We start from the raw sequence: 23,090 nt of genomic DNA, 5'->3' as shown, positions 1-23,090 counted from the left end.
GCTTATTCACACCCATCTAATACATGCAGTGGTAAGGAACATTTCTTCAAGGTACCCAGATTTTCTCACATTATTTTGTACTTGATTAAATGAGAACTAATTATCTACAAAGAACAACTGGGAGCCTGTCCAATGAGATCCATTTAATCCAAACTTAAGCCTGCTGTTATTCTTATATAGACCTGAAAGATAATGCTCTTTGAAATGAATTGATACATAAGCAGTGACACAGTTCATAGATAGCACTACCTGTACACGGACAGAATCAAATTATTATTTTTTGTTGTATTGCTGACAACCAAATACCATAAACCTTCAAGACAACAAACTAAACTAAACTTAGCTCATCAGGAATATGTAATCCAGCCTTACTACCTTCTCTGCATTTCCTCTGCGGTGGTACATTTCTCTAAATATTCAGCAGCATGTATAGCTTACTCAATTATTCATGTTGCAAGACACTGGCTATCTTCTGCCAGTGCAACATACCCCTGGGAATGATGGTCAACTGCTCTTAATGCTTTGTGTACCCTGTGGTCAACAATTAACGACTTTCTTCCCATGTGTGCCATTGTTTAGACATAAAGCTAATCGCTAATGTCTGCTGATACCTTCTTTGCTTTACAAGAGATGTGGTTCTGCTTTTTCTGCAGGCACTTCTAATACAACAAATGGAAACTAAATCACTTCTAAATCTAAAATCATGTAGTGTACTTACAGATCTCAGAACAGCTAACTGTACATTGTAAAGCTTGCAGGCTCAAGCTTTGTTATTCGTGAATACAAAAGACCCAATGGCCAGTACGGCCCCCGGTCGCACTACTGCAATACAAAACAGACTTAGGCACAATTGCCGACACATGCATGGCCCATCTATGTCAATATGAAGCATCTGTTTACAAGAAGCTCGGTCTCACCAGAGCAAGCACAATAGAGAACACGGAGAACATTGCTACAACTTTAGTGACTTTTTGGCTTATGTTAAGTCGGTTCTGTCTGACACAACCCTCTAACACCCCGCCATTGTTTAAAATTATTGTCAAGGGGAGTGGATGCAAGGATAATACATCATGAATTTAGTGTCATGTTCTCACCTATGTGTACTTGTGCTCGTACATGAAGTGTACCAAGGCTGAGTGCAACTAAGTGTACCGACCCGAGTATGGTGCACTTCACTTTAAAACTCTGTTTTTTGTACATTTCAATGACCACATTTCTTTGCCCATGTCGAGATATTGTGTTTCTGCATGCAGGTTTTTTCTCAAGAAACTTAACCTGGCCTGGTTTTATTTAATGACTTTATGTTTGTTTGTTTGTTTGTTTGATTATAGTGTAATACTCATATATTTTATGTTGTTTTTGCTCTATGCCCTCCCTAATTTAATTTCTGTTGTTTGAATTGCCTAGGCCAAGATTTGCATCATACCCAAAATAACCACTCGCTTTGTGCTTCAGATAAGACCTCTGTGCAGAACAAGCCCATTTAACTCAGAGGCATATTACAAAAACATTCTCCATGTTCCCGCCTGAAAATGTAACCCCTTTTATTCATCCCCCTGTGTAATTTCAACAAGTCTCACAGGCTTTTTACTGCCCCACCAGGGGACTGGGGAGGTTTATTGTGGTCAATCTGCAAGAGCGTTAATAACCTCATCCATCTCCTGTGTGTCACAGTCAGAGGAATGTCCCTTATTTCTTTGAAGTATTTGATGTAAGGTGGCACTGTGGTTGTCTGTGGCCAACAATTTATGAACCAGGAGTCAAAAGTCTGAGGCAGTTTTCTTTGAGACCAAAAGCCATGCATATTGATTTGAAAAAAAAAAATCTACTAAAGGCTGGCCAACTCTAAAGATTGTTAATACCCTAACAGATGTTGGAAATAGAAGAGCACACACATCTTGATTTGAAAATAGATAAATAAATAAATAAATAAATAAATACATAAATAAATAAATAAATAATTCACAGCTTTGTTTTTATATTCTGTTTAATGCAATAACTGTCCCAACTTAATACCCAACAGACTCCCACACTCCATTAACCAACATCCAAACTCCTGACTTAAAAGCAAACAATTATGTCAGTGGATGGGTTGGTGTCTTTAAATGCCAGTCAATGCCAGTAGCTACATCTGTTGCAGTGCCAGTTTATGTTAAGGCCCGTCCTTTGAGTTTTGGGTTGTGGTATATTTTCTATGGTACGTAATGTGTAAATGCACATCCTGCTTCCACTAACAAACAAGTAGGTCCTACTCTATGCTGAACATTCACTATTGCTGCCATGGCTGTATGTGATATGTTGTCTTGTCTGGTCTGCTTTCTAGGGATCCAACAATCCAATCCTGGTATTGGTTATCAGCCTGATCCAGCCCCTCAAAGCTGGATCCGGTATGAGTGGAGAAGGATCAGGCCAAACTTGACACTAAGGGCTCTAATTTTGTGGCGCGGCACAGGGGGCACAAGCCTGGCGCACCCTGCCAGTGTTAATTTCGTGCGGTGCACCACCGTGCGCTGCCAATTTGACAATTTGGTAGACTGTCTGCACAGAGATGGGTGTGGCGGCACGCCAGGGGGAGGTATCGGCAGATTCATGTTGGCACAGTGACAATTTCGTGCCAAAACCAGTGCAGAAAGTGGGCTGAAAGCTCGCCAGCTCCAACCTGGTCTATTCTCGGCGCAAAGCAGAGCGCACCCTCCGCAGCTGTGATTTGGTGACAGGCGCACATGTGCGCACATGTCAACAAAGCCTCAGAGGCAGGTTTCCAGAGTGTCAGGCACATTTTAATGCAATAAACAATCACAGTAATCACTATTAAATGTAACTGTCTGAACCAGCATATACATTTATATCTATATTAATTTTCCCATCACATCTGATGTCAGATTAAAGCTGTTTGTCATAATGGAAAGTTAACCTGACGGCAGCTGGAAATTTGATACGCATCTTACAGTTAGACAACAACAATTAACAGCCTTAACATCGGATACTGAGTATATATCTGGCTTCTCTCATTTCATTTAATTCAAAGAAAAGAGGGAGAGAAAAGACGAAGAAAAAAAGAGAGAAAATAAATGTATGTCACTCAGGATTTACCCGTGATTTCCCATATTTCTCTGTTTTAGTCTTTATTTTTAACTTGATCTATAAAGACAGAGTACATTGTTGTAAGGAGGATGAGGTGGAGACACCGGGAGAGTATACAGTGTATCACCAAAGGTTCTGCTATTTGGCGATGACAAACCAGGAGTGCAGGTGGATCAAGAGTATTCTGAATGGATAAGCCAGCTGTGTAACTGTCTCTTAATTTTGTACTCCTATTAATGACAAAGGAATAGATTACATCTGTCCCAGGAGCTGGCCCACACAGTGACGCGCTTCGTGTCCTCCAATGCGCCTCGCTGTCCAGTCTCTAGCTGCAGGGACAGCGGCTCTGACCGTCTCCGCTGCCGGGTCTTTCCAGCACTGTTCCTGCGGTGCTGTGGATCAGTCAGACCAATCAGACACTGCACCTCAGCTGCAGGGCATCTAAAGGCGAGGAGAGGCGCTCATTTGATTGGTGAAGACAGCGCTGGGGTGTGTTAAACCCACTCACATCTTTTCTCTTCCCTCTCTGCCATTTGCGCGAAGGGAGGCGTGGAAGCACATCCCTGCGCCTTTCTTGGCACTGCAGGAAACTTGCAAAGTGCGCTGGTCACGCCCTGTCCGCGCGGTGAGGGCCGACAGGCGCCTGCGCCTGCGCCTGCGCCTGCGCTTGTGCCTGGTCTACGAAATTAGAGCCCTAAGGCTTAACTATGATTTAGTCACCAAGATTTAAAATTTTGCAATTGAATAGTCTTTTCTGTAAGTTCTTCAGCATTTTTTAACCAAACTGCTGATAAACATTTGAACAATTATAGTATGATAAATATCAACTTCAGTAATTTTATATGTATTCCTTTTTTTATCTTTAACTCAAAACATTACCAATCGTATCCCAAAGAAGGGCATGCAGGTCAATACTCAAAGCCCAGGTTGGCTAGATTTTTGTTTCACGTCCTTGGGGACTCTGACCATACAGAAAGTTTGAACATTTAAATGGCGCAGTAAAATCAATTTTAACATAATTCACATCACAGGAAACTTTGGCAAAATTATCTGTAAATCTATTTAGAAATCAGGACTTCGCTGTCCTTCATTATGAAGGGGTATCAGGCTCAGAACTGAACGAATTATCATGCAGCTCCCTTTTATTTCAGAATCTCATCCCCCCGTCTGTGGACAAAGCAGATAGCTTTTGATCTGAACATATGAAGGCAGTCTTTCTCACAGTATAAAAAAAAATCTCATTCTGCTTTAGTTTTAAGATTCAAACATTGCACTCATTAGCAATCTTTGCCCTAGGAAATATCTATTTAAAGCTATTTCTGCAGTGTGCTGTTAATTACTTCATATGACACCCACCCCACGCTAGCAGGTGTAGCCATTAAAAATAGATATATAGAAATGGTGGGACTTGATGCTGGATCCGGTTTGTTTTTGTACTTTATAACAAAGCACTTGTAGCATTTGATAGCAGTTATATAGTAGTTTTAGTTATATAGTTGTTTCTTTTATGCAAAACGTGTTCATAAGCAATGGTTGTTTTTTCTTTAAGTTAAATTCCTGTTTCTACTGACAGTTTGACACACCTGACCTGAAGGACTCCTGTTTTGCACAAAAAGTGCCGAGTTCAAAAGAGTGGATAAAGTGCTCTCTAGCTGTGCTTATAAGTGCTTCCTTTTCTTTGTGCAGAGGTGTATGTCTGAGGAGGTAGTCAGAGACCTTTGATCCACTCAGCAATAGGCTCCCACAGAGGAAACCATCCTGTTCACATGGGTTATAGTGATGCAAGAAACTGAGAGGGTGTTTTCATCATAAAGCCTGACACACTTGCAGACATTTGGCACCCCATCAGCCACTGGCTCAAAATACCGCTTTCAAAAGACATATGACTTCATGTCTACATTCTTCCCTCATTTCCTCCTGTACTTCCAGTGACCCGATCGATTGCCTCATGGGTCTCCTGCGTTAAAGCCTGTAATCTTAAGGCTAAAGAAAAGTGAAAAATAAAGAGTCTAAGGGGAGAAGGGGTTAGAGAAGTGAATTCATGCTGTTCTGACAAGCTGTGGTGAAAAAAAACAGCTCCAGTGAAAAGAGGCTACAGCTACAGTCAACAAGCTTGCAACCACAAACCTGCATTTTCCAGTAAAACTGTGATACTGTATACATTTATATGCCAAGTAAGTTGTTACCAAGTCTGATAATAAACATCTGACAATAAACAGTTTTGATAACTGAAATGAAAAAAAGAAGCTTTACTAAACCTGATGACTAAAATAGACTAAAATTATTGAGAAAGTGTCTTTAAGTTTCATCTTTGTCTATCTATCTTGTACATGAACATGAAAATGTTGTGTTGTTTTCCAGCTGTCAGTGGCCATACAGAATATCACTGAGTGATGTGTTTTATTGTTTAATACGGATGGTTTTACATCCAGTGACTACATTTTAAAAAATGATATGATGTTGTGCGTTTTTATTACACAATGCTTTTTCTGACATTTTTTAATCTTGCCCCCAACAACTACCCAATGTTACAAAAGCAAAAACAAAAAAAAAAAAAAAAAAAAAAAAAAACAAGACAAAAAAACTAAAAGACTAAAATCTACGTTGGGCCAATAAAGTAATATATAATATTATAATTTGGGTGCTGCTTTACCCCTTTATTTAGGCAGAGTTTTCCAGCACCAAGGAATAAAATGCAGCGTGTACATCTTTAGTGCATATTTTGTTTTTAAATACAGAACGTGACAAGAAACAATCTCGTTAAAAGAAATTTATGAGAAATCGTAAAAAAAAAAGGGAAAAAAATGAAAAAAAAGAAGAAAAAAAAAAAAAGCTCAACGGACAAACAGGACGTTGAACTTTGTGGATGTAACTGCTGCTCTTAAAACAGGAAGTGGGCTGTCACACCTGTCCATAATTTCAACCCAGTTGTTAAAGACACACCTGAACATTATCAGAAAATAGAAACATTTGATCTGAAGCACTTCCTCATGTCAGAGCCTGCATCTTTTGAAGGACAGAAATTTTTTAAAATCAATTTGGAACAATCCTAGGGAAGTTTTCTCTCTGTATTCAGGTTTTTAAACTACAAAATTTTTTTCATGTTCATAATTTTGCCTCTGAATGACTTGAAGCTAATAATCCACCCAGATTTTAACAAACTACAATCTGTCTCCTGTTGGATTTGACCAATCTAACAGGCCCAGGCATGCCAAAGAAACTCAGCACATCCTTCTGCTTCAGCAAACATTGGTATAAGGGAATGAAAACAAACCTAATAAGATCCAATTTGCACCTTGATATTGATTTGCAGCAGCAGAAAAGAGCTAGACTTGATTAGAATTTGTCTTTGTTACTGAATATAAACCTCCCGAGGGTGCCCAGTACACAGTCCTCCTTATTTTACTGAAAAGCTGAAACAGTAATCTTATAAATGTGTCAGGCTGGTGTAAGTTGTATTCTTTGAACTGCACCTGGGCAAATTAGAATTCTCTTCCTGCAATAACTTGAGGTGGATGTGAAAAAGGAATTGTTTCTTTCTTTTTGACTCAGAAATATCAAAGGATTTGTGCATGCATAATATAACCTCTCCCTTAACACAATGCTTCAAAGAGCCACAGGGTACACACAGGAGCTCTTTTGAACCACCAATATTTACATGGGGGCTCCTTTACTGAGAAAGAGCAAACACACATTAAGGCAGAGAGGCAGAATAGTGTCATTGGACATAACATCATGTAAGAGAGCATAAACCATACCCTAAACACACTAATACAAGTGTTTGGAAAACTGTTTGTGACAGTGTGAGAAAGCCTGACATAAATCTGGAAAACCTTTTTTGTCACACACGTCTCTGAGATCCTGCTTTTATACTCACTAAAAAGTGACCAAAAATATCATCCTATAAATAATTTCATTGATTTAAGATGAGACTTATTTACGTAGAACAGTTCCTCCAACTCCAATTTCGTTAACACCTCCCTGACACTGTGCTCTTATCAGCCTCCATGCATGACAAATTACACTAAATTGAATGTTAGAAATCAGGAGGACATAAGTGAACTGAGGATTTTCACTGGAGGTAGACAAGGAGTAAAGGGCCTTCTCAGAAGTATTGATATTGGCATTTGTGTCTCCATTCATCTCCCTTTCTGCTTGGACCTTTTAACATACATAAAGCAAATGTCAAAGCTTTCAAAATTGCTACTTTTTTCACAACCACAGATCGCTTAAGTGACTTTAAAGCAATCAACACCTGGCTGATGAATCCCTAGCCCACCTGCTGTTGCCTTGATTGCAGGACAGTATGTTGTTTCAGGCCCTGTTTACATTTCAACGTTTCATCTGAAAACGCTAAAACGAAGTGAAAAAAATCAGGGTTTACACGGAAAGGCAGAGGGAGTGAAAACACTGTAGTAAGCATGCCAGGCCTGTAGATGGGGCTATAAATGCCTTGTCCAGAAGCTGCTTTTGGTAGATCTCCACTGAAGTAGAGTTGAGCTGATCATCAGGTGTTTTGGTAAATACTAAGAGCAGAAGTAGAGCAACAGGTGCACATTTTGTTGAAAGACAGTCAGCAGCTTCAGCAGATTGCGCAGCACAAGCACAACATGGTAGTCCACAAGGATCGTAACAATGTTACTGTTGTACTGTTGTATGCGATCGTGCAAAGCAGAGTGTGACGTCAGCATTTCCACTGAAAACCCTGGCATACTGTTTACATGGCAACGGTGTCTACAGCATTTCAGAAAACTTCCACTCCAGAGGCCATTTTGAAAAGTTTGCGTTTTAGATTGGCTGAAACACAGTTTCCGTGTAAATGCAACGCCATTTACTTTTGCATCTCACCCCAAACCCTCTTACTTTTTCCCTTTCAAAGAGAGTTAGGAACAAGTCGCTTCTCCTGGCCTCACTGTTGCTGTCAAGAATCAAGGTACGTTTCCACCAAGCAGTCCAGTTCGGTTCAGTACGGATGGCACAGTTTGTTACAGTTAAGCCTTAACCCTGTGATGATTCTTTCAACCAGTCAACGGTCTGCAATGTTGTAGCTCCACCTTTCAAGAGCGGATCGGTTCAGTCTGGCACCCATAGGAAAGGGTCCCAAAAAGTGGGATGGCTCGTCTTGCCTATATGATGATCCATTCTGGGATAAGTCAGTGGAAACGCCACAAAATGTGCGCCGTGCCGAGACAAACTGAACCAGTCTGCTCAGTGGAAGTACGGCTTTAGTCATCATTGTCATAGAGTTTTGACTAATCAGAAACAGAAAATTAACACTGTCACAAAATAAACACGATTTTCTTAAGTGCTGATATTTTTCAATGAAAGTCGAAGAGCACATGTGGTAAACTGACAGAGTTATGCCAGGTACAAATAAAAAAGACGATAAGATAAAGGGGAAAAAAGATGACTGAAAAGTAATTTGATGGCTACCTCCTGGCTCTTTCCGGCTCTCTGTGTGTTCATGTTTATACTGTTAAAAACCCTTCTGTTGGTTTTAATACTGCTACATAAATGCATAAACATTTGACATTTTGGTGCTTCAATGTTCATATTAGGTTGAATATATGTTGTATGTTAAATAATGTAATATTAACATTGAAATCTGACAACAGATATTTTTACAGAGTCTATAACATTTATATTTCAGAAAGGATTGAAGGTACAGTCATATTTCATACTGATAAATGAACGACCACACCTGTATCTGATTTTAGCATAAAAGGCAGAAAAGTACTCAAGTGACTTGAGACAAACTCCTCAGTTGTGTCCTGGGATGGGGGATTGTACATAATTAGACTTCTTGACAGTGACATTGTGCTGGAGGCTTTCCAGAAGAGCACTCTAGTAAAGGGATCTATAGTAAAGAATAGCCACTCATTGATTCATTCTGCACAACAGCTCGACTGAGAGCCTGGAAAAATCCACCAGTGATAAACACAGAAAAATGAGAGGTTTCTACTGAGGGAAAAGGTCAAAAAGGTTGATTGACTTTTTAAAGGACAAAGTAACACCACCGATCTGTGAAGGGGCTGAGTTTTTCAACTTGTAAGTGTTATCTTTGTGGAAAACAAAACAACTAAATCAGTCAAAGATAAGAAAGAAAAAGAGATCTGAAGTGCTTTTTACTTTGAGTTGATTATTCCTTTTGTTCATTTTTAAGTGTCTTTCAGCCAAAGGAAAAAAAAAACAAAGATATTTCAGCTTTTGCCTTTAAGAGTGTGCACTACAAAAGAAGGTGCTTCAAAAACATCCATTTAATGAAGCTGAATGCTTGAACGTTCTGGTGCCTTTACACCAATAAGCTCACAATACACACAGATAAAGAAACAAAACACTTATCATTTTAGGTCATGCTTTTAATTTTACAACAAGTTTCTTGATAATGATGCTCCTTTGTAAGATTTCCCTGTTCACCAAAATCTCCCTATGTTAGGTTTTCTGTCTGAATTTTGTTTTTGTTTACACCACAAAGTTTTGTGATACAATCCATAGAGCTGCGTTCAGACTATGTGGTTCTTTTGTAGCATCAGTCTCCTCAGTCTTGGTGGTTCAAGTCATCAGTTTAATTTTTTTTAAGTGGTCCCAAACTTAAATGTTTCCACCTTGACTGTTTTCAAACAAATGCAGGGGAAGCTGTTTTGTTTGTGGATTGTTGCTAATAGTAGCGCCTCCAACAATCAGTACAAGTCTGATGACACCAACAGCTACACTTGAGATGTTTCAAAGCATCAGGATAAGAGACATCTAAAGTAAGGCATCACTAGTCACTCAATGCAATTCAAGAAGTCAGGCACTGCCAGGCTTATCTTTTTCTATATCTGTATGTGCTGTTACTCATCCGGTATTCATCTATGTGTAGGGATTATATCTTAACAGGCATCTGGGGTAGTTTTTTTCAGTATCTATTTTGGATGGGGATCTTATTTGATTGTAAAGATGCTTCAGTTCGACATCTAGTATACTTGGGTGGCTATGTATGTCATTACAGGTGTAGACTATGTGTGGGACACAATTTTTCAGTGTGCTTTTCTCCTCATCAGGCATTGAGCAAGACTGGAGTTTTTTGAGTGTGTTGTCATGGTGCAGATGGCCATGGCTCAAAGTTGTGTAAACAGAATTATTACTGGGCAGAAAATCTCTGACTCGTTTTTCCCATCAGATCAGCTTAAATTAAGTTTGCTTGGAGTCCCTCCACATTGATATCTTATTTATAAACTAGGATGGTATGAAAGGCATAGCCTTTACAAAATGATCGTGTTATCTGGAAATGAATAAACTAATTTACCATCAGGCAAACTGTCATTGTCTCCCATTTACTCATAATTTAAGAACTGCATGCACTTCAACTCACAAATTTCAACAGTAACGCACACGGTTTCAGCAGTACAGGCAGGAACCGTGATCAGGACTTAAGTCGCCACTTAATGACACTTTCTTTTTGATCATATACTAGAAATGATGAGAAACGACTGACTAAAACAGACTTGAGCTGCAAAGTCTGTTTTAATCAGTCGTTTATCATCATTTCAAGTTAACCCCCTTATCCTGCAGGATAAGGGTTAATCAACACAATATTCACTGTCCTTCAGTACAATAACAGTTCTCAGCCTGAGAAAATGATCAGCCCATTATAAAAATGTTAATGATAACTAAGGAGAACAGGTAACATTAGATGACTTTGAGTCTGCCCACGAGCCGCATGTGGCTCTTTGCCTTTTGGTGTGCGGCTCTTTGATCCATTCATTAAAAAATTATATATATATATATATATATATATATATATATATATATATATATATATATATATATATGAGTAATGGTGTGCTGATCAATCTAAAATATTGATATATCAATGCCAACGTTGGGATCAGTATTGATCAATGCTTAGGTGATAAGATTGATACTTAAGTTTCGGTTTCTCTTCTCTGCATGTGCTCCTCTCAGTCTCTCATGTGCTCATAGCTATCCAGATGGATGGAAATGTATTGATTTTTATTTTATGTCATTTCGTATATGTGTGAGAGGAAGTGCATTTGTAAGACCACATGTGTGATGTGGCTCTTTGTAGTACCACGGTAACTTATGTAGATTTTGGTCTCTGACTGGTTGGCCACCCCTGCTCAAAGGTATAAACCTTAAGGAAACAACGCAAAACTGTTTTTTTTTTTTTATATAATTTTATTCCTTTCAGCTCTAACAGGGGAATAAAGGTTGCCTGCCACTGTTTTGACTTCACATCACAGCCTACTGACCACAGTTTAGACAAAATGAACCCTTGTCTTGTGTCCTGCCTGCAGTTTGTCAACTAGGAAAATCAGTCTGTTGTACAATCATATATTCTCTTAGATAGGATCTCTATCTCCAGTGCAACTCGGAAAATTACTCTTCTTTAGAGATGTGCTGTGGAAAGGCACATCATTCTTCGATCCACTGGCATTTTCTGAAAGACTGAAAGCAATGTCTGAAGTTGGAACCTGACATATACCTCTCCATCAATAATGTCTCACAAGAAAACATGTTTACCCATCACATCTCTGACTACCCAAATGATTAACATCCTGCCAGCCATCAGTTAAATCAATCTGAATGCAGATGACACTGCCCTCGTGGACCTCATTATCAACAATGATGAGTCGAATGCACAGGAGGCAGGCAGCTCATCTGACAACATCAGGTGCTTCGACACGTTCAGATAGAAGTAGTCAGCCTGTGTTTGACTAGTAGTAGGCTTGCGCTCATTAACACCTGGAGAACAATGGAAGTGTAAAGAGGCAGGATCAATCAACCATGTTGTTATATTCTTGAAGACGACTATCACTGATCTCCTTGGAAAGAGTTAGAAGTACCTCTGCGTAATGAGGATGAACTTTTGACTGAAAGTTATACGATTCTAGCTGTTAGTCTATTTGAAAACCAGGTACTCAGAATTGTGCTGTAAAATAAAGGTTAGTTCACACTCCTTGGGCCATAATTGACTGACAGCCCTTTCATTCAGCATCAGTAAGAACTCGTGTTGGATCAATTTGATGTGTTGAAGACAGCCAGCATTCTTTAACATAATGAGCAACCATCTTTCACACAACACAAAAAAAGCTTCTTGATTAGATACATGTCTTAAAACATGATTTCTAAACCAGGACAGTTTAACTGAGAGACCTGAAATTTTTACCCCATCTTTAAGACTGTCCAATCCAACTGAACCATCCAGAAACAGCAGATAGTTAACTTATCCTGAAAAAGTGCCTTGACTTGATCTGCATATGAAGTTTTGGCAAACTCAGTCATATGCCCTGAATATTAAAATGTGCTCAAACTGTATTGTGTTTGTGGATAAAAAGAAGTACAACCCTTGTGTTTCCCAGCCCACACAGTCAGGTCAGGATGCTGTGTTTTGGTCAGTGAATTGCCCTCATGCTGCGCCAGTTTCTGAGTTTGTTTCATTGCCAGGTTCCCACCCACAGATTATTGAATTTATTCCACCCCACTGCTTTTGTCTGAGATGGTGATCAAGAATTAAGAGAGGGAAAGCATTTTGTCTCCTGGTGGCTTTTTGCCAATCTTCAAGCTGCAAACTGAAAGCTGGGCCTGAGCTCACAGGGAGGAACACATTGAGGACATATCTTCAGACTTCTCATCAGAGGCCAAGCTACACACAGTCTAAAAGTAATTTATGAAGAACATGCATTAAGATATGTTTGGTGTTTATGGTGTCATGGTATGTATTTCTCTTCAGATTTGAAGTTTCTAAGTTATGCTCAGATAATTGATGAGTAAAAGAAGTTGCCTGAGCGGTAATGGAGAAGCACGGAAATGAGTAACACACAAAAATTAAACTAATTAAGTCAAAGCCAATGAAACAAACTTTGCAGCCAGCTTCTTGAGGCCTGCAGCCTGAAATTTATATAGTCATGTTTATAATAAACATTAGGCCTCATTCGCAAACAGTGCATATGCATCTTAAATCGTGTGTATGAACATTTGATTTACAAATCTGTGATTTATCAGTTTTTTCGTACTTGAATTTGTTCTAACATTGCAAACAAATTTTTAGCCTCCCCCCACCATACATACGCACAAATGATTATGACCAACTCCCTCAGGGGCAATTTACACGACAACGGTTTAAGGGTGAAACGCATAAGTTTTGTTCCGTTTCAGCCTCACATTTACATGGAAACGGGATTTCAGCCGACATAAAACGCAAACTTTTGAAAACGGCCTCCAGAGTGGGATTTTTCTGAAACACTTCCAACATTATTGCAGTGTAAACAGTAAGCCAGCGTTTTTGGTGGAAACGGTGACGTCACACTCCGCTTCGCGCAAGCGCATACAACAGGGCCACAGTACTGTTGTTACGATCGTCTCTAGCTACTGTGTTGTGCTTATGCTGCTCAATCTCTTGTATCTGCTGACTGTCTTTATACAAAATCTGCATCTGTTGCTCCACTTTTGCACTTAGTATTCACCAAAACACCAGATAATCAACCCAACTCTACCTCAGTGGAGACCTCCAAAAGCGGCTTCTGGGCAAGACAGTTATAACGCCTACTACAGGCCTGTCATGCTTACTACAGTGTTTTCAGTCCCTCTGCGTGTAAACGCAGATTTTTTTTTCACTGCATTGACTTACCATACATATAATAATTAATCTTAGATTAAACATTTAGTATTAAAATTCAAAATATCACAATGTACGTTTTGAAGTGTCACAATTTTGGTGTTAATTAAATGGTTGGGTATGGTGAACGTAGCGTCTCTAATGGAGGTCAGTCATAAAGCACTTTTCAGAACTGAACGAAAACATGAAATGACTGCTTCTTCTCATTACTCTATACATTTTCTGACACACACAACCTCACAGCTCACTCATACTTATTTATTTGTTCTCAAAAATATCCAGTAACTGTTTTAATATGTAGTTTTATTTTGGATCCCCGTTGCGATCCCCCTTACAGCACCAAAGAGAGCCATCTGATTATTGATCACCTTGTAAAGACTCCCTGGTGAGGGAGTTGGCTGTGTGGCTGATGCTGGCAACACGGCAGTTGATGGCGCCTCCTCATGATGCAAAGAACAGATGTCCTTATATAGATGAATCAGGGAGTGATGGTATGCTGATTGCAAACTGCAGCACACGCACGTCAATTAGGAATGATTCTGATTCACTAGCATACACACAGAGCTGAAAAGAGATGGTCCTGAATCTGATGGTGTTTTTGCATAAACACTGAACTCATGGGTTGAGTAAGAGCATCTCTACACATTTATTAGTAAATGAGGGCCATTAAATGCAGAAAAAAGTGGCCAAAATAGAATCACGGGTGGCTACAGAAAAGAATTAGCACTAACATTTTTTGGCTTCCTCAAGTATTTTACATCCTCTTTATTCTAAATTAGCCTCAATTCTCTTTCATTTCTTTCATTGTCTTTTCAGTGCCTTTGTTATGCAGGCTCAGCTCAGCATGACAGCTGAGATGTCAGTTAGGAAAAGCAGAGGGGCTAATGAGCTGAAGACGGATTAGGGTGAGATTTATTTGAAACTTACTCATAATTAACATCTTTTAGAATTACCTACTGCATGCAGCATGTGAGAAGTTTCAATGTGATACGTGATTACTTCTTTTGAACTCTTTTGTGACAGTTTTTTGTTGATCCACTAATGTAGGTTTTAAAACAATAAGCTGTGTCTTGAGTTTTATGTAAGAAAACTGATTTTTAAAGAAGGCTGAGGTGATTGGGACAAGAGATTCTGCTAAGTTGGTCTCATTAAGTTTGTTGAAGAAAATGTTGTTGTCTTGGAGCTTTGAGTTACCAGGCAGCACTTTAATGGAGGATGCATGTGTTGAATGTGGCAAAGTGTAACAACTGACCCTACGGATGCAAAGGCTGTGTTTGCTTGTTGGTGTGTGCTTTAGGAGAAAAAGGTCTTTACACCTTTTTTTCCCATTGGGGGTTGGTTAGTGATAATTAGTTCTGGGCAGTAATCAAGGATTGCGCTTTCTTTTTTCTCCATGAATCAATAAATCAGTTCAATAATTAAGACAGAATTGTAGACTTTTCCTCATAGATTTTTCTGTTAATATGTTTCTTTTTATAATTACCCATGCCATTACACACAATTAGTGCTCCCTCTCAACTCATTATGAGAGGCAAGGGAAATTTTCCAGGAAAGGGTTAAAGATTTGATCATTGTATCTCTGTTTTGCAGTGGCAAAATTCAAATATTCATGAACTTTCATCAAAAACAATCCATAAATGATGGAAAATTGGTGAATCCAAGGAAAGACAAAGATAATTTGTCTCAAGCCCAGGTCAATAACTGTGTTTACATGGTGCACAATATTCTGGTCATAAATTGTCAAAAATAACACTGAATGAAGTTGCTCTGGATTAACACCTTCAACAGAACAAACTGGCCCAAACCAAGCTATATGTCATTTTGTTGCATGGGTTGTTTGAACCACAGACTGTATAATGCATGTCACAAATTTTTCTGATACAAAGTTTTGATATTTATCATTAGCAGGTGCGATAAAAAAAACAGCTGACTGGATCTAACTTTTTGGGGGTTGGATGAATAGAGGCAGAAGCTGCGTTTTCATTACACCTAGAATTGCGCATAAAGTAAAAATCGCAATAAAAAATAATAATGGAAACGCCACATTTTTGAAAAACTTCTCAAACTTCAATAGTAAGATTTTACGCTCTCATAAGGGTTTTTTTCAGAAGTTTCAATATTGAAGTTTCTTGCAAAAGTGCAATGGAAACACCCTTTTCGCACGTTGTCATAACAACACACCTGTGAGCTGGAGATGATGATCTTCATTCAGAGTTTTGTTGGTGCCTGTTTTGAGTTAGCGTGATCACGGCTGACAGTTTGAGCAGTGAAAAAAAAACTCTAATGTTCAAGAATTGGCAGCGTCCGGACGGACTTTGTTTTTTATTTTACTAAAGTTGTGCGCAATTCTGGTCGTAATGGAAACACCGGCAAGGTTAAATTGTTCTTTATCGAAAACCTCAGAAATATCGCTTTTATTTTGCGTAGAAGTGTAATGGAAACGCAGCTAGAGTCGATTTTAGCTTCTTTGTCTCCTTTGCTGGCAGCTACATTGTGCCTTCCTGTCACTGAGGGAAAAACATACTCGTTTAGTGCCAATGAAAACAATGAGTTATGAAAAAAAAAAAAATCCCAATTTCGTTTGTGCCAATAGAGGAAAAATATCACTTGTTTTTGAATGGCTGTGTAGGTAATTCCCTGTGCTTCTGCAGCCAGCCTCCAGTGGGCACTTGATGAACTGCAGTTTTTTACACCTCTGCCTTGGCTTCATTTTTTCAGGCTGGAGGTTGCAGCTTGGTTCCAGATTTGTCTGTGCAATGCTAAACACTTTGATATACAGTAAACAGCAGTAGCAGTGGTCGCAGAAATTTGAAATCACCAATTGCGGTCTCCCACCACCATCATTTGCTCAGGTTACACAGAAGTCAGTATTAATTTGGCTCTTATTCATAGGCAGCTAGACTTATCAAAGGTGCCTTTAAAACATAACTATTTAAACTTTTGTGGCCTTGACAGTAATTAACAGTAGGCTCACTCAAACATTCATACAGTGGAGGGCTGGGGAAACTCAGCTTTTATCTAAGCTGCTGTGCTTTTACAGAAAACAGTGAGTGAGTGATATCTAACCTGATACAGTCTTCAAACGTGATTTCTAGTCCATCTGTGGTTCATATGCCATGTTTTTATTTGTGGGGTAAAGTTTTTGCAGAATGGATTGATTTTGAACTAAAAAGGAGACACTGATGAGCCACATCCTCTGCCATATTCCCAAAAGAAATGGAGTGCTCTGCTGCATCCATTCCCCCATTAATTCCCAAATAGACTATTCGGTATCACAGAAAACTCCATGGCTGAGTTTCTTCAAAAGGAGGAGTAAAATCTCGCCTGGTGAAAGGAGATACTGAGGATTTAGAGGTTTTACACAGGGATTGTCTTAAATTTCTAGAGAGAGATTTCAGTCTGGGAAACCGTACACGCTATGTGAGAAAGAAACATCTTTGTGGGGAAAGGGAGACCCTGTGGCTTACAACGTTTCAATTATGACTCCTCTGCTACTGTATTATTCAGGGAACAAACTGAGCACACATTCAGAGACAAGGCATGTTCCTTCCACACCAGCAACTTTGCAACCTCTTTTTACTGAGCTCAAGCATCTTGAAATGTACAGCAATGTGAAGCGAAGCAGGGACGCTCTCACACAATTACTGACTCCACTAAACTCTGCCAGAGGGACGAAAGTGAAACACTTTTTCACCACCATAAGGACAGACTCAGACCCCCCACCTGAGACTTCCACCTCCTCAGTTACTCGCTGCTGATTCTACAAAGCCTCAGCCATCAGGGACCTCATTTGACTTTATTACAACAGCCACCGGAGAGGAGGTGCCATTAATCAAACAGAAGAGGGAGAAGACTGAGAAGCCGCCCAGGAGAGAAAATAAATGAACTGCAATGGCTGCTGGGAATCTCTGGTCTGCTTCTGCCTGGGATAGAGAGAGAGTAACAACAGTCATCTCACCACAAATGAAGAACCCGCTGCTTCAAAAGGAAGTGCTGTAATCTTTTTCACTGCAGAGGAATTGTAGTAACTGAAATAAAAGCAGCTAGAGACGGATATGTGGTAATTAGGGGCAGTGCAACTTGATTGATGTGCTTTATTATTCACTTTTTGGTTAATATTGCATTTCCTTCCAAAGCCCTTTCAACTGTCAAAGCGAACATCTGTAATTGCAATTTCTAAACGCGGTAGATAATAAAACGTGTGTAGAAAAGAAGTCAATATACAGAGAAGGGCACATTAAACAGGCTTGACAAATGTCATTACATGTGGCTTCACTTTTCTTTTCTACTTTGTTTGCCGTCACAAACGGGGGCCAAATAAAAAGAAAAAACTTTTTCCTCATTCTGTTAGAGAGCAAATGACACCTCAGGCAATTAGTACCGTAACAATGGCAGCCAATCTCTCTAACGCTGTGTTTGCCATCAATGCTGCAGAGTCCTCAAATTGGTTTTGGAGGAAAATCAACGCTTATTTGCCAGAGTGTTCCCTCCAAATGTTAAAACAGGCTGGGCTTAGTGCTGGAGTATTTCATTCTGCTGATTCCCACCAGGCTGCAGCAACCAGTTGATAGCAAGTTTTAAGTTCAGAGAGAAAATCCTGAATTTCGAGCAGGAAACCTCCTCCGTCAGGTTGATTGAAAGCTTCAATTGAGTCCGCAGTGACAGAGAAATGTTGTCTAACAGATGGCTCTGCTTGTAGAGAGATTGATCAGCTGTTTCCTTGCAGGGAGAGGAAACATAGTTTTGCTCAGACATATTGGACACAAGGGTATCAATACTGGATGAGCTCTCATCCAAACAACAAACAACATTTTGGCTTCAGAAGCAGCCGCAGAGGAACAAATCTGTTTCCTATTTGCTGTGAATCTACAGGGGTTGAACGAGCTGCTGTAGAGCCCTGGTCACATCCAGGATGGGTAAAACAATCTGTCTGTGTTCAGGCTGATAAAAAGGATATGTGTAAAGCTAAAAACCATTCATACTTAAAAACACATAAAAGCAAAGACCTTTCCGGTGTTATTAAACGACTTTTTTATCATTATGTTCAATACAAACATTCAATACAAGATTTGGTCAACAAAGAATGTTTTAGTTGTCTTAAAAAAGAGGCGTTGTCTTGAACTCAAGCAATAACAGTGATTGTTTTATGTTACGTTGGGCTGACATTTTTATAACTTTTATATCATTTCAGAAAAAAATATCAATTTATTTATGAATACCTTTTTACCTTGTCATCTTAATTTTAGGAAAACAAAGAAGTGAGCATTGACGAATTCAAATGCTGCTTTGTTATTAAGTTTATTTTCTAAGTTGAAACAGATTACTCAGAGGAAAACAACAACTGTTGCTAACATTAAATCTATTAGCTAAACTGTGTATTACTCGCATAGGGGTGAGTTTGGTCTCTGAGCTAATTTTTTTGCCCATTTCTCTCTTTATGAGTTCATTTAACTATTTCTATGATTATGTAGACATGAGCTCCCAGAGCTAACCAGAAACAATTTAGATCTGTCTTAAATGTCAGATTTTTTCTGGTTGGATTGCACATAAAGCACATATCTCTCGGCAGATGATGCTGAGGATTTCCCAGATGTAAACACAGATACACAAACCTATACAGACAAACAGACCAAACTTTCTCCTGCTCATACATCCTTATTAGCATCGTCACTGTTTCCCTTTTGGGTCAGGATGACAGAGTAATTTTAGGACAACCTGAACTAACACTTGTTTCCTGTTGATTAGTAATTTTGCTTCAACAATGTTCAGATTAATGGGAAACTGACCCCTCACCAGCCCAATCATCATCCATATACAGCATCACCGTATACCACCCCTCATCAATCACAAATCTTGGTGTAAAAATGGAGCCTCAACTCACCTTTGAATCACACATCAACCATCTCCGCCAGACCTCTTTCTATCACCTTGACAACATTGCCAAACTGCGCCCCATTCCATCTTTCTCAGGTGCTGAAAAGCTGGTCCATGCCTTCATCACCTTGATACTGGACCACTGTAACGCTCTTCTCATTGGGATCCAAAGCAAGAGCCTGCAGAAGTTCCAGTGCATCCAGAACTGCAGCTATGAAAGTGTGGAAACTCAACCACATCTTCCCCATTCTTCACTCACTCCACTGGCTTCCCTTCTGCACAAGGATTGAGGATAAGGTTTCCCTCCTCACACACCAATGCATCTATGGCAAGCCCCACTTGCCTCAGAGAACTTTTAGACCCACAAAACCCAACACGTTCCCTACGCTCCACTCACCCAAACCTCCATATGCCCAGAACCAGACACAGTACCATGGGAGATGGGGCCTTCTGTGCTGCTGCTCCACGTTTGTGGAATCGACCCTGAAACCTTGAGGGCAACACAGTCTACTGTTTTAAAAACATTTTTTTCAGTCACCATAACGCTTTTTAAAATTGTCTGCTGCATCAAATATACCCCCCTTGAGATTATCTGATCAAAAAGGCTTTATAAATAAAATGTATTATTATTATTATTATTATTATTATTATTATTATCATTATTATTATTATTATTATTATTATCATTATTATTATTATTATTATTATTATTATTATTATTATTATTATTATTTATTCATCTAAATTAAATGGCGTTAATTTAGAGATGAGATATGCATCCTTAGAAGTAAACAAGTTATTTTTAACAGTTAAAAATCAGAAGGTGAGCTCAGCTGAGGGCAGTTGCTCATTGTCAACATGTTTTCACTTATTGCAGACCCAAAATCAAAGATGATAAAAATGAAGGAATTGTATTGAGCTCTATTCTTATCAGGGTTATTGGCTATAAAAAAGTTTGTTATCAATTCTCTACTGAGGTAAATAAATCAAACCTGAGGGGGAAAAAAACCAAACCAAAACAAATTAAGCTGAGCAGCCAGACAGAAAACTCATATCACCCTTGTTATCTTCCAGATCAAATCTGCCTTTGTCTTTTACATAAAAGATGAAACATGTTTTAACAACCTGTCATGCTCCTTTCATTTGTCTTCTTAATTCAACTTTTATTGCTCTGTTGTTGGGTCTTTTGGTTGTTTTTGTAATAAATTCTCATTATACATCTACAATGGCCTTGAGGTCCCATTTGTACCACCAAAGCCACAAAGCTATCATATCAGTGTGGTGGAAATCAGATTTTTCTTTTAGCAACACTTTCCCCAAAGAAAATGAATTACATTTATTCAGAATCATATCCTCTGTTAAGCAAAGGTTGATGCTCTTTCAGCATCTCCATGTGTTACATCTATACATGAACCAAAAGACAGAGTCAGTTTTAGACTGATCAATGGAACGTGTGAGTTATTGTTTACTGTCCATTATCTTCAACTAATACCACATTTGACCACCCTCATTTGAACATTTCTAACCATAAGAATTCAGCTGCATTTCGATTTATATGTACAAATGTAAATGTGAAACATGTTGCTCAGTGTGTGAAGCTGTTGCCTCTTCTGAAATGTAACAAAAATGTGAAAATCAGGAGGGACCTCTAAAACGACACGGCCCCCTTGACTCATCACATCATAATAATATCTACATTATATCTCCTGATCCACATTTCAATGGTGTGGTGTTTTTCCTAACAGCATTAATCAAAATTTTCCCTAGATTTCAGTCTCAGACGTCACTGAATGAATCTGGCGATATTCCTGGGGGGTCAACCTTCTCTGCTGAGCACATTTTCATGGAGCTCTGCACTCTTCAACCATCCGTTTCACTTCACCTAGTCTCTCAAACACGAGCTGCCCTGGGCATTACAGCCGTCACTTTTCATCACAGCATCAAAGTCTTCAGTGTCAGGAGCTTGGGGGGCTGGAGGGAAATAAATCTTCACTCTTTCCTTCTTCACTTCCTTCCTTTGCATCCTTCCTGCATGGAATCACTGGTTTGCCTGCATATCCAAGATTACAAAGGATGCATACTTGTTCATGAGTAGAAATTCAAACAAAGTCGTCTTTCTTTTAATCCTTTTAATCTGTCTCTATTAAATTAGATGAGCTATCATCATGCCTGCAGTCATCTTGTTAGAGTAGCCCTTTTTTTCTTAAAAGCAGTCTTCACAGATCTTCAATGAGGCACAGGTTTGTGGTGTATTTTAACTTCCGTTCTTGTGCATGTTATGTCTCTGTTTTTAACCCTGCACAAACTACAGTGGCACATTTAATCTTTATTTCACCAGATTACCCCAGATAAATAATACCCTGAACACTTGTGGTTTATGAGAACCCAACCATAACTACACATTTAGCCTTAGAGTACCTCAAAAAGGTTGTGGCTTGTGATTCTTTTTTTTTTTTTCACCAAAACACGCTAAATCAGCTGTCACACCACAAGCTAAATCATTCAGCTATAAGTGAAAAACAGCACCAAGTGGCATCAACTGACTAGTTAACCATACATGCTACAAGGTGTGAGTGTGAGCTAGAAAGGGTTTTTTCCTCTTTTCTTATAAAACAAATGTTTTAGAAATGGGCCCCTTGGACTGTTGTAAATCTACCTTGTCATCGTTAGCCATGCTAATAAAAAAGGTCACTTTGTCCAATCCTGTGACAATTTAAAAATTGGTTTAACTCAATAACCCAATTTCAAAGAGTGTCTGTCGTTTTTTTCTCACTTCATCAAAAATCAACTGCAGTCATTTCCAACATTCACCTCCCTGAAGACAGGAGGCAGCTGCAGAAAAAACCCACCAGGTTCCCATCAACTGCAACCATGAAGAGAGACAGATAGAGCAAAGAGAGAGGTCAAGCACTGATGTGGAAAAGGAGCCCTCTAGTAGTAATTATGCTTCTGGCCGTTACTCTTCTCTGTCCACCAAAACTCCCCCAAAGGAAATAAGTCTTCTACCCCATATTTACTGTATGATCTTAGTCCCAAAGGAGACCTGAATCTGCTGGTTATTCCCTGAGCAGACATTACTCTTGTGATGGTGACCCTGGCCACCACTGAAGGCTCCCTGAGGGAGCAAGCAGAGCCCTGCTGCTGGATCCAGAGGAATGTGGTCTAATCTGAGAGGGAGTGTGTGTCAGTTACATGACAGAATAAAACAAAGGGAGAGAGAGGTGAGGGGATTGTGTTTAGAAGCTATGAATAGCTGCTCTCAAAGCCTGGGCTCCCGTGTTTTTTTGTCCGTGATGATTGTGTGTGTTAGGCGCACGTCTGTGTACAGACGCGTTTGCACACAGGAGGCCCTTTATGGCAGGGATACCGTTGCAGAGAGTAGATTTATCGCTCTGTGTTGTAGGAAAAAAGCAGAAGAGGGAGAGCGGCGGTATGAAAGCTTTATCAGCACGCAGTTCCAGACCTCCATTAACACACTATGCCAGAGGAGGAAAACACAGATGGATGCATG

At 39.3% G+C, this 23,090-nt stretch overlaps 1 protein-coding gene across 2 annotated transcripts in view; it reads right to left on the bottom strand.

Moving 5' to 3' along the window:
• The window catches only part of cpne5b (copine Vb), a 148,932-nt gene that overhangs the window by 57,774 nt on the left and 68,068 nt on the right, over positions 1-23,090 (bottom strand). The gene's annotated exons all lie outside the window — the stretch shown is intronic.

This window comes from Halichoeres trimaculatus, unplaced genomic scaffold, assembly GCF_033239565.1.
Source record: "Halichoeres trimaculatus isolate MK-OKI-2021-1 unplaced genomic scaffold, fHalTri1.1 fHalTri1_scaffold_1, whole genome shotgun sequence".
NCBI lineage: Eukaryota > Metazoa > Chordata > Actinopteri > Labriformes > Labridae > Halichoeres > Halichoeres trimaculatus.
The sequence above is the reverse complement of the archived record's forward strand: the minus strand, read 5'-3'. Positions and strand labels throughout refer to the sequence as shown.